This window comes from Gallus gallus, chromosome 10 (genome assembly GCF_016699485.2).
Source record: "Gallus gallus isolate bGalGal1 chromosome 10, bGalGal1.mat.broiler.GRCg7b, whole genome shotgun sequence".
NCBI classification, from domain to species: domain Eukaryota; kingdom Metazoa; phylum Chordata; class Aves; order Galliformes; family Phasianidae; genus Gallus; species Gallus gallus.
This window is the reverse complement of record NC_052541.1, coordinates 9901205-9918452: the sequence shown is the minus strand read 5'-3', so window position 1 is coordinate 9918452 and position 17248 is coordinate 9901205. Positions and strand designations below refer to the sequence as shown.

General features: G+C 48.4%; 1 protein-coding gene across 19 annotated transcripts in view; it reads right to left on the bottom strand.

Moving 5' to 3' along the window:
• Positions 1–17248, bottom strand: part of SEMA6D (semaphorin 6D) — a 604413-nt gene that overhangs the window by 24722 nt on the left and 562443 nt on the right. For 6 of the 19 annotated variants that reach the window (XM_015291938.4, XM_040706513.2, XM_040706518.2 and 3 more), the window contains exon 1: positions 5415–5531. The exons of 7 other annotated variants lie outside the window; for them this stretch is intronic. The gene's annotated coding sequence lies outside the window, so the exon portion shown is untranslated. Of the gene's footprint in view, positions 1–1580; positions 5099–5140; positions 5532–5738; positions 5793–17248 lie in introns of those variants that run through there. 6 more of the 19 variants (XM_015291939.4, XM_046899139.1, XM_040706511.2 and 3 more) reach the window with 3 other exon arrangements.

Sequence of the window (17248 nt, the reverse complement as noted above, 5' to 3'; positions counted from 1 at the left end):
TGCCTGGTAGCTCTGAGTTGCTTCTGTAGGACACGGCCCCGAGCCACCAGGCTCCTGGTACTTAACACCTGGGTGCTGCACTGTGTGGGGAACGTGCTGAGCATTCATGACTCTTTCTTGTTTTTAGCCACCATTTCACTACCAGGCAGAGCCACAGCCTCCTTACTGACAGTAGACTACGTTCAAACACCACCTAAAATTTTAATCCTGGAGCCTTAAGTATACAGTGAGGCTCCTGCAAGTTAAATACACATGTAATTTTCCCAGCAGCCTCCCAAACCAGGGATGTTGTGTGGCCCGATAGATGCACAACTGTTCACACACAGCACAGGAAGGGGTGTCCAAGGAGAGGGATATAGAAACAGGGTCTGGAAATACCAGCAGGACAATGTTCTTCTGACCCCAAAGCACATCTGTCATGACAGACGTACACAGAAATAGCAGCAACACCTTCTGTCGGTGCCGTGAGGAGCAGCCACTACCCTCGCCCCCCACTGGTGCCCATAGAAGTGTCTGGGAAGCACAGCAGTGGGACTGCAGGGAAAAGCCTTCTGTTCCACAGCACGGCAAGGCTGGGGGAAGGCCCTACACCCCTACCTGCCACCCCCGGCAGGCGGCGTGGGCTGGCACCTTGCTGCTGCTCAGAGAGCTGCGGCCCAGCTGTCGGGAACATTTGGCACGAGAGCGATGAACTATGCGGCTCATGTTAAGAAAAGCCTATTATCCCAGTAATAGCTGAGCTGAGTGACCAGCTGATCACCTCTCATCTCTGCTGAGGGTTTGCTCCCAGTACTGACAGCAAGCGCTGTGCTGCTGGTCCCCACGGCTTGCTCGTTCCCTTCCCAGACAAGCAGCTCTGTTTGCTTCCCCGCTACCCCCCCACACTTGTGGAGTGCCCTGGCTTGTACCGGCCAATTAATCCTTGCTTGCAGCACGAACCCTCATCAAAGGCCTCCTTGCCTCTGACATCTGCCCGCATGTGTGCCCTGCACCAACACCGGCCCGGCTGCTGGGTATGCAGGCTGACAGCTCCTCGCAGCCCTGCCTGACAGCACCCATCTGCTGCTCATCCCTGCAACCATCTTTGGTGGGGAACAGGGTCCCTCCTTCTCATTCTGTGTTTGTCCGAGGCCTATCCAATTAGAAACCCAGGCTGGGATTTGGCTCTTGGACACAGTGGCTAACAAAAATAACTGCAACAACAAACCTTTCTGCAAGAGTAGTATCTGTGTACAAAAGCGACCTCTGTAATGTTACCAAGGTCAGGCAGACCAAGGCCAATCTGCTGCGTGAGAATATAAATCAAAGCTGTCCAGGGACTGATTTCATTTACAAGGTTTGTAACCATTCTGGACAGAACAAATGTCGCTTGCTTGCTTGAGCTCCTCCTCGTCCAGCCCGTGTCCACCAGCCCCGCCTGCCCGGCAACACCTCCTGACCTCCTTTGCTCTTGAAGCAAGGCTCCCTCCTAGCAAGCAAGCTGTGGCTCACACGGCAGGCAGTCACGCAAGGCCAATTTGCTTAAATTATGCAAAAATCACCACAAGTGAGATTAGCACAGGGCCAGGAGGAGAAGTTACCTGCCACTTAGAGCTCAGGTCACCATTAAGCAACAAATCCTACAACTTCTTCCCTACTGCATTTGTAGATCTGCAAAACAACCCAAGGAACGCATCTGTAACAAGTCTTAGAGTCTGGGCACGGATCCTGTGAAATCACATGGTTTCCGTTGGGGAACTAAAAAGGCTTCTCCAAGAATGTGTGAAACACACAGCTGAAATCCTCCGCGCTCTCTGCCTGTTTGCGTGGCTAAGTTGAAGCCGCAAGTTGTGTTTCCTCAGCTGGTGGCTCTTGGCTGAAGGAGTGGGTGCAGCCAGCAGGCTCCCTCCGGGTGAACGCCATCCCCTCTCACAACAGGTTGCAGCCTCCGTGCCAGGCTCAGGGGAGAAGGAGCCCCGCGGCCACCTCCTCTGGCCACCCCGGCAGCCATCTTGCGGCCTGCCCAGCTGTGCCCGCAGTCTGGGTGCCGGCACATAACGGCTCCCTGTTCTGGGTGTTAGCTTTAGTTACCATAGCCAGACAATGCTGCCAGTGGCGTGGAAGGAAAAATTGCTGTAGCCAGCTGTGCCGTTCACAGTCGGGTGGTTTCTGTGCAGCTCCAAATGGCTGTGGAGGCAGTAGGCTGTTGTGGCCAAGGACAGGGTGATGGATGGCCTGCACGCACTGTCCAAGCGGGGAGAATGGCAGGAGTTCACTTCAGGGTTGTTAAAATGCTAATCTGGGTTACTTAACAAAGGCCGAACGGCACAGAAGAGTTTGGGAAATCAACACAACTCGTATGTTATATATGTGAGCTGCAGCTCTGAGCTCTGTGGTTGCACCAACATTCGACTTTGGAAGTGGGACCATTCGACAGCATTGCTGTTTGGAGGAGCTGAGCCCACTGTAATTACTGTCACACCACTGCCAGGGAAAGTGGGTATGGCACGCAGGGCTCCTGGAAACGGCATCGGAAGGGCAACAGTACGATTTTTTGCTGCACATCTCCTCCGTGTGACATGGGAACAAATCAGAACCTACTTTCTTTTGAACTCAAGGCTGGCAGCTATTCACAGAACGAGTAACAACTTAATAAAATGGCTCAGACGAATTTTAACGCTAACTGCAGTAGCTTATCTGATGCATAAGAAAAGGCATCATCTGTTCTAGCAGCAGTTTTGACGAAAGCAACATTTGAACTGTTTTAATTACACACAGAGCTGCTAAGACTGAAAATAACTTACACTTACACCCAATGCAAATAATATACCTTCCATCTTTTCTTAATTACTTATGGAGCAGATTACTACCTTCTCCAATGGAAAGACATCTGATTTTTCTTAACTGGAATTATTGGTAGGTTTAACACACAAATATGTAATCAACCACCATCTCTATTCAGTAAGCAATGCGTACACACAGAGCATTCTCTGAAAAATACCAGAGTGCAACGTAATTAAGCCCAACATAAGCTTGTATAAGCACAGAAGCCGCTCATATAGCCGATTCCTTTGTCTTACAAAGGCATACCACAACCAGAGGGGTCCCTGTCACATCACTCCTATGATGCCTGATGAGAACTGGCCACATCCACCCAGGATCTCCACTTGACTTCACATTTCTGCTTTTCAGAAGGAAGCACAACCAAAGCGTTTCAACATCTCTATGAAAGCTCTGAGCAGCTAAATGGACTTCATCCCACTTCAAGGGATGTTGAATCCTGGGCTAAGCACAATAATGTTTCTAAAACAATAAAAAGATAAACACAATAGCCAAGAGCTGCAGTTGGTGTGTGACTGGCTGTCAGATGAGTTATTACAAACGTCTAACACATGCTCTGAAGGGAGCTTCTATGACTTCTTCTCTTTACCTCCACATATCTCCCACGACAGGACCGATCAGATCGAAGACCCATTTAGTCAGAATTAATTGCATGTGTAATTAAGCATCCTATCTAACCGTGCGTTCCTCACAATTCTCCATCCAAGTCCCAGCAGCTTCCGAGGCTGAGCACTGGCTGCAGCAGCAGAGCCCTTCAGGTGGCCCAGCAAAAGGGCACCAGACTGGGCTGCAGGCACACAGCTGGTTGTGATGGGGCCACGGCTGTATTCCTGGCACACACTCCTGCATCACACAAAGCACTGTTAGATGATGCTATCTTTGTTCCATCTCAACCATAAATGAGAGCAGGTACCAACAGAGCGTAGGATGAGGGGAGGAGGGTGCCTGCTCACTGTAACTGAAGATGCAGATGGAAGCGAGCAGCAAACCAATTCAGACCTCTGGGTTATGCTTTTTGGCTGTCCTTTTGGAGACCGAGCTACAAAATTCAGAATAGTAATAAATTCCAACTGCAAACTCTCTCTTCCTGTTTTCAAAAACAACTGAGCTTTATGTTGCTTAATATAAAAAATGTTAAAGTTCATGGTTATTCAGAAAAAAAGTCGGAGCACTCCACTGGCAATTTGTATTTATCTAAGCCAGAGTAAATGTTTGTACAGTATCTGCCAACACAACACAACGTGCCCATCGCGTACTACATTAAATGTGATTACATACGGCTTAATTTACTGAATAGTGACTTAAGCAGACTTTAGAGGTGCATAGAATTTTACGCTGTGAATAAAGCAGGGGAAAAAAAAAAGTCTATTCTCTTCTGCCACAAAAGTGATCGCAGGGATTTACAATGAACTTCCTGTTGGACTTGGAAGGAAAGAACCTCGGAACGTCCTCTGTGAAAGTATGTGTATGTGAGAGCCGTACAGCAGCACTAAGAGGCAGCGGGAAGCTGCTCCCTCTAATATATTTAAGTGAATGTACAAACGTGGGGAGAGAAACACAAGCAGCTCGGGGCACAAAGGTACCCCCAGAAAGAGGCACGTTTTCCTCAAAGGAAATAACCACGGGAAGAATGCCACCCATTTACAGAGCCCTGAGCAGCGTTCCAGAGGAAGTTTGCTGTAATTCCTGCACATTACGTGTGAAATGTGTGCGTGTGTACACGGAGAAGCCACAATACCATCTGTACAGCAAGCACCACATATGTGAGCATGATGAACCATCAGAGCTGCTGCTACGCTCAGCAGCCAATGTATTCCGAGCCACGCACGCATCTAAATACAAATGGCTCTGCACAGCGGGCCGAGCTCCGCTCAGCTCCTCGAGGGGAAACGCTGTGCCACAGACATCACCCGGACCTGAAGTGAGAAACAACTCCATGACGGGAAGAGCCACTAATTGCAGACCAGCACGGCGCTGTATTCATGCTAACAAGTGGGATACCCGCCGGAACGACAGGATTTTCAACATGTCAGCCTAAAGCACACTTAATTGCATTTGCCAGCTTACGAGACAAAACGCAATGGAAATCATCCGAAAAGAAACAAAAAGCAACCAGAAAGAAAACAGCCAACAAGAAAACACGCCAAAATCCTTTAAAGCGCAGGGATAATATCCACCTGGAAACATCGGCGTGACCTTTAATACCCATCCAGCGCTCCCAAACAACAAAGCAGGCGTTCCCCCGGAGCCCGCACGCCGCCGCCCGGCCGCTGCCCGCGGAGCGCTGCCCGCTCCCGCACAAAGTTTCCCCGCTCCGCACCTGAGCGCCGCTTCCGCAGGAGCCGAGGACGGAGCGCGGCCGCCCCAGCCTCGAGCGGGGACAGTTCAGAGCCGACTGTCGGGTTTGTTTCCCTCCGTAACAGATCGGAGATCGGAGCACGGCTCCCTCTGCCTCCCAGTGCCCGGCAGCCGCCGGGAGCCCGTAAATCACCGCTCCCCGCCGAGTCCCCGCCGCTGAGCGCCCGCTGCAGCCGCCCCGAGCTCCCGCGGCGCCACTCCGTCCCCCCGCCCCGTGCCCGTCTCGGTGCCCGTACCTGCCGCTGCCGCTGCCCGGGGCCGCCGCCCGCCGGCGGGGCTGCCTCCTGCGCCCGCTGCCCCCCGCCGGCCGCCCCATCCCGGCGCTCCGCTCGCTGCCCAGCCAGCGCGGGGGCGGCGCGCCACGCAGAGCCCACCCCTTCCCGCCCTCCTCCTGCCTTATTATTTTTTTCCCCTGTTTCTCTCTCTTTTTTTCCCTTTTCCCCTCCCTTTAATGTGTTTGTTTTCACCCGCCCCTCGCCGCGCCCCGCCTCGCTCCGCCTCCGCGCAAAACCCGCGCCCCGCCGCCAACTCCCCGCCGCCCCGTCCCGCGCAGCCCTCACCGCCCCGGGGAGCGGCCCGGCGGCCCCCGGCCGAGCCCCGCGCAGAGCAGCGCCGTACGGGGGCGGGAGGGGCCCTACCCCGGTACCGGCCCCGGCGCCGCCCCGGCCCCCGCCTCCGCCCGCCCCCGCCTCGGGCAGCGCCGGACGCGCCCCGCTCACACCGCTGCCCCCGGGCGGCCCCGCGGAGCTCCGCGTGATGGGCGCTCTCCGTCGGCCTGGCCCCGCGGCTCGGGCGGCCGCCGCCGGGGGAACGGGCGGTGCGGGCGGCGGAGGGGCGGCCGGAGCGTGGCCAGCTCCGCACCTCGACACAGACGGTGCTTTCCTACTTCCCAAGCCATCGCTCGCAATGCAATTTTGCAGCCTAACGAGACTCAATTTTGCAGCACCTTCGCGGGTGGTGGGGGGGAACGTCCTTGAAATGACATCCTTAAGTGCCCGTCCGAAATGCCCATATCTATTCCAGAAACAAAGGGCTGCATCCCAGACGTGAAGTCCGGGGAACAGCTGTCACACATTCATTAGGCTTTTTTTTTTTTTTTTTTCCACGTGAAATGCTAATTAATTAAGGCTTAAAGTGCCACTAAATATCTTGGATGCCCCCTGAAAGAAAATGAAAAGAAAAAGGATTACTCACCCAACTCTATCATCTACGCTTTTTTTTTTTTTTTTTTTTTTAAATGGGAAAACAGAAGAATTCGGAGTAAAAGTAACAGAAACCGTCACTGAGGAGGGGTGTCAGTCGCTCCCAGGCTGACCCCGGGCCCCCGCCCTGTGCCCTGTGGGTGGTGGGCAGCGTGGCACCGGGAGGCAGCGAGCGGACCCTGCGGGCTCTGCGCTCCTTGCAGTGGGAGCGCTGCCTCTCGGGAACCGACTCCTCTGTGCGAGGGCGCCAGGATGCGGCCCATAGTAAATTCTCTTTAGAGATGGTGCCAACAAAATCTCTCAGCCATGGGAATAGGACGTTTTTGGCAAGTCCGTCCCTTGGCTGTCTCCCTCTGATGTTTCCTAGTGGTGACAGGCTAAAGGCGAGATCATTATGGGCTTCCTCGCAGCAAACACAGCGCTGCTATGTTGCACCCCAAGTGCTGCTGCCTGGTTAAAGGTGCAAGGACTCGATTTTCTCCTTCTCAGACACAGCCCTTGTCTAAGAGCGTGGACATTTGCACGGCGCGTGAAAATGCTATGATAGAGGCTATTCACTGCGTTGGGAATCGGATTGTAACGTGAGGACAAAAAGGCTCAGAGCACAAATGTGACCACCCCTAAAAGAAGCACTTGGCTCCCAGAGCTGCTCTGTGCCTGTCCACGGGCAGCCACCCCAGGCTGGGATCGGGGCTGCCGTCCCACCCTGCGGGATCTCCCTCCCGTTGCCCGTCCCAGCCACGGGCTGTAGGAGGGCATCCATACGTCGGTGAGATGAATGCGATGCTGAGCATCGGATCACGCCGCTGTATGGCGAAGGCTTTTGGTTTGAAGTACAGAGCTTTGGGATAGTTGAGCGTAGACAGATCTACGCTGAAATATTAAAGATGGTGGTTTATTCCAGTTTCAAAACTTGCAGCACGGTCAGAGTCACTTTCCGTGGGGATTTAAAGTATGTGCACTTACAGCGGGTGCCGGCAGGGAATTATACAGCCACAGGTTTTAAGCACCAATACATGCAGGCTCCTATTGATATGATAAACCATCAGTTACATGTGCCGCAAAGCTTCTTAAACCCTCATTGACACGACAGAGCACTATTGTGTCAATAGTGTGCAGATTAATGGGGTATTGTCAGCCCCTTTTAGGCCTTAACTTTCATTTATTCTAAAACTTGTTCTTCATTGTAACTCTTAACCTTTGGATTCCGCCAACACATTTCTTGTCACAAATATATTAATGGAATTAAAAGAAACCTGGCTTTTAAATGTTAATTACCCCTACAGTGATTGATTCGTAAAAGAAGCACATCAGCGGAATCTACCAGCACAGTCACCACGAGAAGGACCGAGCCCAGAGCGGAGCCAGCAGCGCCTGAGCACCGCCCGGCCCCGGCTGGACTGCCCCTGGGTACCGAACCGTAACGACGGCGCTCCCCGACCCCATCTCAGAGGTGTATCTTATGGATTATTCCTATTGTCTAAGGGATTTTTCACCCTCTAAGTGTTTTACAGACTTAAGCAACACTCATGTTCACAAATTTGAAAATGTAAGCAGAATATTCAAAATTTACATATAGATAGAAGAACCGCCATCTGTTAGAACAACAAATTGAGATTTTGCTTCATTAAAACACAGATAATATAAAACTAACGTGTGCTTAAAGCAGACATTTCATTCCACTTGAATTCCTCCATTGGGTTCATAGCCAAGGCTGAGCTGGGCTCAGGAAGCACAGCCGTTTGATAGCATCCCCCGTCACCAGGCAGCGGTGCGGTGGGAAGGGGCATGCTGCATGGTGTGGGGCAGCAGCTTGGGAAAGTCTGCTCACGTGGGCCATCCCTAGGGCCAACCACGCAGGATGGCACGGCCGGGTTCCCCCGGCCTCCGCCAGAGCTCAGTGGGTGACTCAGCACACTACTGCGGGCGCCATGGCTCCTGAATGAAATTGAAACGTATATTTTGAGGACCTATTCATTTAAGCTATGTCATTTCCAATAAAAAAACAGCAAATGTCAGTTACAGAAGAATGGCCACATCACAGTAGTGGCAGGATGCGATGATGCTATATCGTAGGAGTCATTACACTTTAGCTAACTGTTTTCCTCCTCCCTCCTGTTTCGTCCCTCCAAAAGGCACCACATTGCAACACTGTGTGTAGACATCTGCCCCCGCATGGCAGCGGACAGGGTAATTTACTGCGGGTTAGGCACCTCATTTCTGATGAATCAGATACGCACAGTTTTTATATTCACTCTCCTTAAATCTAAGCTGAAAGTGAGGCTGTTACGACTTACCTTGTCTGTAATTAATTTTGATAATAAAAGAGAACAGAATTTATTTATCGTGAGTGTATAAAGTTAGTTGGACAGTTTAAGATGCTATTCGATGAGTAATGCTCCCATTGCAGGGGTAAATATTGGTCTGCCTGATAATGTTGGTTTCTATTAACTACCCAAAAACGTTATACTCATATAGCTCTTGGTGCCGTAGTGCCTTCTCACTGCCAGGGGAGCCATTGCACATGGCAGGGCAAGCCTGTATAGTGTGAGAATAAATACGGAACAATTTCCAAAGAAGCCGGCTTTTTGTCTCTGCTGCTTCGTAAAGAATCCTTTGGATACTTTAGAGCATAAATATGGAAAATATGAAGCTCGGGCTGCAATGTTTCACAGCCTATCACCAGAAGGAGGCTGAAGCCACAGAAGCTGTAGCTGGTAGCTTGTTACGGTCTTCCAGTATTAACTTGCACAATGCAGAATTACACGGGAGTAACGCTCGCCTCCATTAGATGGATGCCTACTGCTTTAGCAGTCAACTCCACAAACGCTTACTGTAGCTATTGCCCTGTTTGTGGCCACTTATTCACCTCCATCTCCCATGGCTTAGACTCCAAGAAGATGGATCTTTTGTCTGCCTGGACAGCATTTAGATCCTACTCCATTCAGTCCTCCCTAGCCTTTGTTGCATGGGAAATACAGGTGAAAGCAGAGCCAGCCATTTTCCTTGCCTGAGTCCTGAGCTTGCAGCAGTATCAACACAAGTCAGAAGTGAGACATTTCAGAACGTTGTCGCTCATGATTTACACCAATTGGCTAAAAATAGCAAAGTGCCGATGTAACGGGCCTGCGCTGTGCTGATACAGGCAAACAATTGGTTATAAGTCAAGTGCTGTGTGAAGGTGGTAAGTATAAGAAGAGATGTCATAATTTTATCTCCGTAAATAGTACCCAATTCAGGTAGCACACAAGCATATTTCTTTACAATGCTTAAAGAAAAGAAAATACTTTTCTCATATTTTCCAAATGATGTGAAACCTCCTCTTCCACCCTTGTCAGCTCTCAGTAAATTACAGGAGGTACTTTTAAGCGATTAGCATTTGGTAAAATATAGGTAGACACAGAACCGTTTTATCACTTTCCTTTAGCATCTTTTTGCACACTGTATTGAGAGTTGTTTTTAAAGTATTTCTGACTGTCAAAACCTCAATTTTTACATCATTGTTCTCTCTGTTTTCTATCTTTCTAGCCTGCCTCCTCATTTAGGGGGATGTGTAGAAGCCTCAGGTGGAACGCCTGTCAGCTTGGAGGCGTAGCGATGACGTTCTGCCAGCGCCGATGGGCCGTGCACCCCAGCTCGGCAACTTTATCCTGGCTTTGCTCTGCATCAACATCTGCATACGCTTCCACTCCTGTCATTTATCTTCCTGGCTGGTGGAAGAAATGGGTGCGCAGTGCAGTTCCGTGCCTACCCACGGCCATCAGACATCAGTTTGCCTCGTGGAGCACACCGAGCACTATCTCAGTGCTGAGTTTTTACATGATAAATCTAATAGCTGCTCTCAGTTCTTACTTAGGCAAAAAGTCTGACCGAAATTCAATCCGCTGGCTCTCCAGTTCCACCATATCCATTGGGAGGCAGAGGAGATACGCCAGTAATTGATAAAATAACTGGAAAATGAATAACTTTTTTGTGCTTCGGCAGCTCTGCATGGGTCAGCCCGCAGGGCTCATGCAGGCTCTGCCCTGATGGATGCAGGGCGGTGAAGGCCGGGAGCTCCTGCCCTGCTGCAGCTGTGGGGCTGCCAGAGGGAACCCCACACCAGCAAGGACAAGGCACAGGCACAATGCTTGTAATGCAGTATCTTGCATATTTTACTACTTGAAATGTGCTTACAGTGAAATCTGGAGGACTGGATGTCAAAGATAATAAAAGGGATTCGAGCAGGGAACAAAACTGGGCAGAGTCATGCTGTAAAACTGGTCTTTCCTGCCTGTAGGCTCTCCATCAGCCTTCACTTTGAAAAGCAAACTCTTTCAGGCCAACAATTCTGGCCATGTCACTTTCCTGCAGTGGTAAAATGTGACTAATTCCTGGCCTTTGCAAAAGAATAACCTTGTTAAAAAACATCCCAGAGAGGGTTGGGCTGCACTGGGCAGGGAGCTGGGAATGGAGGAGCCCAGGTGAGGGCAATGCTGTGGTACCTGCTGGGACCAGGTGTATCATGGTGGGTGCTGCTGGGTCCTCAGCCCCTGCAATGTCTCCAGCAATCACCGAGAGCAAGAAAACTCCCTTTTCTTCCAGTGATTAGCTTTTCAGTTAGGTATATTTCATCACCTATCATTTGATGGGGAATTCATTTCAAACATCTAAGGTAATATCAACAAAATACTGTAATTAGATTTAATGGCATACTTCCAAGATTAATAGGTGATCTTCCTCACAGCCTACAATTTTAATTTCCAAAATTTCATTTGTCATACAGCTACTCAGTCAGTACAGATTCACCATCTGCAGTGTTTACCTACACTTCTCTGTACTGCCTTTTCCAGGCACAGACGGTTGAAAAGACATATTAGCAACAAATCTATGCCCGCAGAATATAATCACCAGATGACAAGACACTTAATGTTATCTATATATAATTATATATAGCAACTTCTGCTACACAAAATCACTTTTCAATCCCATTTTAGGGGATTACCTAATCCTGTAATTGATTCTGTGTGATGAATCCCCCTTGTCCTATGGAGACCCAGTGACCTTCAGAACAGAAACAGGCCTAAAAACATGCTATGATTTCACTGTTATTTATGTGCTAATTACCACATAATGTAGGATAGGAACAGATTATAATTTTATTGTTTGATTTAACTGACTGGGCTCAGGCTTTAAGTGTTTTATGTCCTGGCTCAGTTGACACACTGCTCCGTCAGTAAGAATGACCAGAGGCGAGGTTGATGTTTTCTTTAAGGTAAATCATATATTCCCTTAGAAATTTAGGCAATCCTGCAGGTTCTCAAACAGCTCAGAGCTACAGTAAAGTGCTATCTACTGTAACTGTCACGTCCCCAAACTTGCAGTTAGTGGGTGAGGCAATTGCTTACTGGTTATAAATACCAGCAGATTCGTTTATCTATAGATTAGTATCACATTACTCATGCCAGAGTCCATAAAACCCAACATGAACCAGCCTGGCTCCATACATCAACAATCACATCCTACACAAAGGTGAGTCCACAGGTATCAGCTGATGATGGCCCTGAAAGTTTCAGTATTGCAGAAAACAAGCAATCAGGCATGCGTGCATGTATAAACTCAGACACGTCCGCAGACGCACACAAACCTTGCTCCTTCACCGTCCCACCAAATATAACTCCACGGATTAAGGCCTTAAATATGACCCTAAGAATGTAATCCAGTACAGCCTGAATCTCCCTTGGGCAAGCCTGAGGTGGCTCCTTGGGCTGCCACAGCAAGCAGCTGTCCAGCATAACCCTGACTCAGGAGCCAAAAACCTGCCTCATTTGGGTGACAGTAAAACAGTTGTAAAGGATCAGACAGACATTTTCCATGTTTAATGTAGGGGGTTGCTTAGAAAATAGCTAATGCCAGTAATCACTAAAGATAGAAAGATAAACAAACTGCATGTAAATTTGTATCTGTTTGAACTCTGAAATAAAACCTTGCCACATTTCTCTGACGCATTCCTATCCAGAAAGAGCATAGACTCTCACCCTAGGTTTGAAAAAAGATGATCAAACTATTTGCTTGTACCTCTGTCACACATACAGAAAGTCTACAGCCCACACACCATCAGTGATGACAGAAGCTGCTGCCTTTGGCATGCTAACTTGAGTTTCTGTTCAGTCTCTGCCCCCTGACATCTCGGTAGCTGACTAACCTAGAATATTTTGTTCTTGGGTTATAGATGCGTACCATTACTATTTTTTTTCAACACTTCTAGCCTTATCTAACATTACAGCTTGTTTGAAGAGTGACTCCTAGCTTTGGTGAGCCCTGGTGTTTCCTCCTGTACGCTGGCTGTGGGCTGTGGGGTCCTTTCTGCTGAGTGGCTGTAGCAGAGCCATCCGCAGAAGGTTTGCTCCTCTCTGTTCTGTGCTTTGCAGATGACTACAGAAGAAAAAAGATCTGCTTACGGAAGGTGAGTGAGTACAAACAAGATAAAGCACTTGTTATTCTCTATATAACACATCATGAAAGCTAAGAGGCAGAAGTGAGTGCACGTGGCTCTGATCATTTCAAGTTACTGCTGCTCCTTCTCCCCCATCAACATTTAAGATGGTGCACCCTGTCCTAGGGCCATGCCTCTGACTGAACCTCAGGCACATCTCAATGCTTTTCTTTGGGAGGTGCAAGATGAGAGAGTTTTCACCTTTGAGGTGACCGTATGTGACAAGGAGATAGATGCCCATTTCATCTCCGTGCTGTTTCAGTGACTGCAGTCTGCCAGCTGCTTGCACGACTGTGCATGTCAGCCCACTAATCTTGAGTGATGCAAAGCTCCACAGTCTTGGGAAACACCATTGTCTGTGACAAGTCATGCAGCAAACAGTCATGCAAAGGAGCTGACAGGGAGGAGGCTTGGTCTGGGAGAAGAGAGGTGTGTGTGGGGTCAAAAGTGCAGAAAGCACTTCAGCTCCAAGGCAATGTAATGTAACAATGGCACCCAGCATATATTACAAAATCTCCTATTTTCAGCTCACATTTGAAGAATTAACATAGCAAAAATATACAACAAAGAAGTAGCCAGTGATCATCAGGTTATCACAAAATCCTCTGGACAGTCCTTGACTTTGAAAAATAGGCTCAGGTAGGAACGCCAGCACTGTTATATAATATGGCTCAAAAGAGAAAAGTAAGCCATGACATCTCCGTTCTCAGTGTAGCACAGAGACTGCTCTATTGCCTCTGTTGCCTGGAGTGAGGTAGTCCTAGATGCTGTGACTGTTAGCTACAGAACTCCTCTCTTCTGTGTCTTTGTGGATAAGAAGAGGGCATGAAAAGTGATTCTCCATCTGGGAAGCAATGGAAGAAATAGCATTTGTGGCTCTAGCCAGAGTTTTTCAGCTCCTTTTATAGCTTTGACTCTTTTTAATTAGTTGCATAATGAGGTGCCAGGACTTTAGCAGCCATGTTATAGAAAACAAATCATTTTCTAATAATGTCTCTACCGTCCAGTAGCCAAAGATAACTACAGGTTTTTCTCAGCTTTCCTATCAAAAGCTGATTTAGAGATGGATATTTTATCTGAGTACTTCAGATGCTGCTTGAATAGTCTCCTGTGCTCAGAGGAATCTCAATGACTGTTTATTTTGCTCATATGTACTCTGGATGCTGGCAGAGAATGCCTAGCTGGTCCTTTCCCTGTCATCTTTAGCCACACACATGCATCAGGTCAAGAGCTCAGCACTGAACCAGAGAAGGGTGAAGAAGTATCCACCTCCCTAGGTAGCCAGACCATCCAAAACCACCCTCCATATGTCAGACAAGGGACCCAGCTGCATAGAGCACAGGTTTTGTTGGCACACCGGCACCTGGCAAATCCCCGTGCACTGCCCGAGGACCGAGTGTACCACCAGGGAGGACAGCTTTGTCCTGGTGGAGCAACGAAGGGAGTGGAGTTGCAGAAAGATGGTAAAGGTGGTGGGGAGAGAAAGCACTGTCCTGGTGCTCAGCCAGGTGACAGGGATGGGCCACGGTCAAACTCAGAAACCCACCACTTGCAAGTGTTCCAGACCTGGGTTGGATGGGGCTCTGGGCAGCCTGATCTGGTGAGTGGCAAGCAGCCCACAGCAGGAGGGTTGGAACTGGGTGATGTTTAAGGTCCCTTCCAACCAAAGCCATTCTATAATTCTATGATCACATCACACTGGCAGGAATGAAGCTCAGACGAGCACAGGACATGTCAAAAGAGGCATGTTAAGCCATATTACTCCTTACCACAGTCCTAAACAAGTAGCTATCTGCAAGGTGGATCATATATCACTCCTGCACATCACTAATGTCATGGGGCTGATGTCAGGCTGACAATTTAGATTGAAAATCCTTCCTAGAAGGATCAGGATATTATGTGTACATGTGTTCCTGGGTTTGCTGGCCATCTGGGCTGCTCTTAAAGCTGTGTGGTTTTACACCCTGCCCACGTGCCAGGCATCCTGTATCCAAAAAGTCACAAGGGAGAAGTGCACACGTTACCTTGCTTTCTGGTCTACACCCCTTCTGGGAGTTCTGACAGCCAAGTCTGTGTTTTCCCTGGGATCTTCACAACACTCTGAAAAAGACCTGATGATGGAGAGCCTGATCATTTTTGTTGGGAATGCCTGAAGATCCCTCTTTTCTCTCAGTTGTCAACTGACATTCTTCAAATGTCAGCCTGGGGAGCCAACACTCAAACTCTTCCTCACATATAAAAACATCCTGTCAGTATTACCAATATCCATTGCAGCAGTGGAAAATGTCAATGGATCATGGTTTAAAATCAAACAAAAAGCACTCTTTCTCATCTCAAAAGCAATATACTGCTCCTCTTCCTCCTCTTCCTTTCCTACCTGCAGACTACTGTGCACTACAGTAAAGTGGGATTAAGCAGCTACAATAAGCAGACCCATGCAAGGCCATGAAGTCCGAATGGAAGCAAGCACTTTACTTTTTAGCCCAAACTTCTGTTACTGTAGCAAATGTGATTTTTTTTTTTTTTTTTTTGCAGCTGACTGACAGAAGTCGGTTTAGGCCCTTTGCACTTGCTGCCAGCAAGTGTTCTCACTCCAAAAATAGTCTATTGAAGAAAGAAGTGTCAGTTGCTGTCTTCAACAGGCTGGTTTTCTATACCCATTGTTAGAAGGCACCTACTTCAACTGAAACCTGGCACGTCCCCACGTTGGTGGGCAAGGTGCCATCCCAACAGATGGACAATGGCTTGGCACTGCCAGTGGCTCAGTCTCTGTGTCACTAACAAGGCTGTATTCCCACCGGAGAACGTCAAAACCTGTAGCTGCACTCTGCCATAACCTATGTCCTTACACATGTTGCTGCCCAGCTACACCTACAGAGCATTTTAGACATTTCTATTTGATGTTGAGCCCATACTGCTCTGATCAGCTGAGCACCAGCTTCATGTTTTGGAGGGGTGAGCGTGGCTCACTACGCTTTGCAGTGAAGGAGTGGGAAGCACTGCCTGAGTTGTGCTTTTCCCCTCACTGTGGCACTGCCCAGAAGTATGGGAAAGCACTTCAACATGTAATCCTGGCAAAAAACCTCCAGAAGCACTTCCACAGCTGTGGGAACAGCTAGAAAATACAATGTGGGTATCTCCAACTTTGGCTGTAGGAGTCCAGCACAGAGTTAATCCTAGTGCTCAGGTTGAGCTACCTTTAGTGTAAACACATGCCCAAGTATCAGGTGGTAAGAGCAGTCACACTCTCATTTCCTGCAACACTCACAAACTCCCACACTCTCAGGTGTGTCATGAGAGCATCAGGCCCTGATGAACTGGGATTCCTGTGCCGTAGCCCCCTGGGACAAATACAACAATGAAATCCTCAGTGCCTTGTGGAAAAAGAAGCCTCAGCTTTCTAGTGAAATGCCAGCCTGTGGGTAGAGACTGGCTAGGTTCTTTTGTAGTACCTGTTTGTATTAAATGTGTTACAGGGAGTCTCAAATTAATGCATGTAAACTATATCTGCATCTTTTCAAAATCCCCTCTTATACGTCCCATGAAGCTATTAGTTTAGCTATCACTAGGTATTAAAATTTAAAAGGGTCACTAAATGCATACTGCTAGAAGGAAACAACATTAGTTACACATTACCAGAACAAAACCAAATTAAGAAACAGCTCATTTCCTTTGTACCATCAATATTTTACTCAGCCATAGCCTGGATGCTTGTACTCACAAAGAGGAATTAATCATTCATGTGCTAATGTACATCCATTATTTTTAAATCGTCACTTAAGTAATCATTTTTGTGTGTGCTCAGATGTGTGATGTCTGCTTATGGAACTGCAGGAAAAAATCAATACAAATTAAATAAAATTTAAAAGGTGGATATCTGTGAAACAGATGCAAAAGCATCATCCGTGCAGTAAAATTGTCATCAGATTTCTGTAAAACTCTTGTGGTGAGCTTGAATTCAAAAAAAGACACCGCTCTAGTGCCAAACTTATTCATATGCCATGCTTCCCTCCTTGTTTGGGTGTGAACACGCACAATGCACTTCATCACAGATTCTCTCTTAAAATCCACATAAAACTGAAACAACAAAAGCTTTTTTGCCGTTTAATTTGGTACTGCTATTTTCCAACTCTTTGTTTACAGTGTTCTGTCATAACACTGTTTGTATCTCATATCTGTGAGGTTCCCCAAGTCCCACAGAAGCAATGGGCTCCTTTCCACTTGCGCCACGTGGAGCAGGCGGGGGAACCCAGGCACTGCTCCTCAGCAAAGACCTCTCCCCTCCTGCAAAGCAGCATGCAGCTGTACACATCCACCATGCATGGATCACAGCTATCGAAGCCTCATTTGTGTCCCCCTGCTCTCTAAAAGGGGTTCTGCATCTTCCGAGCTG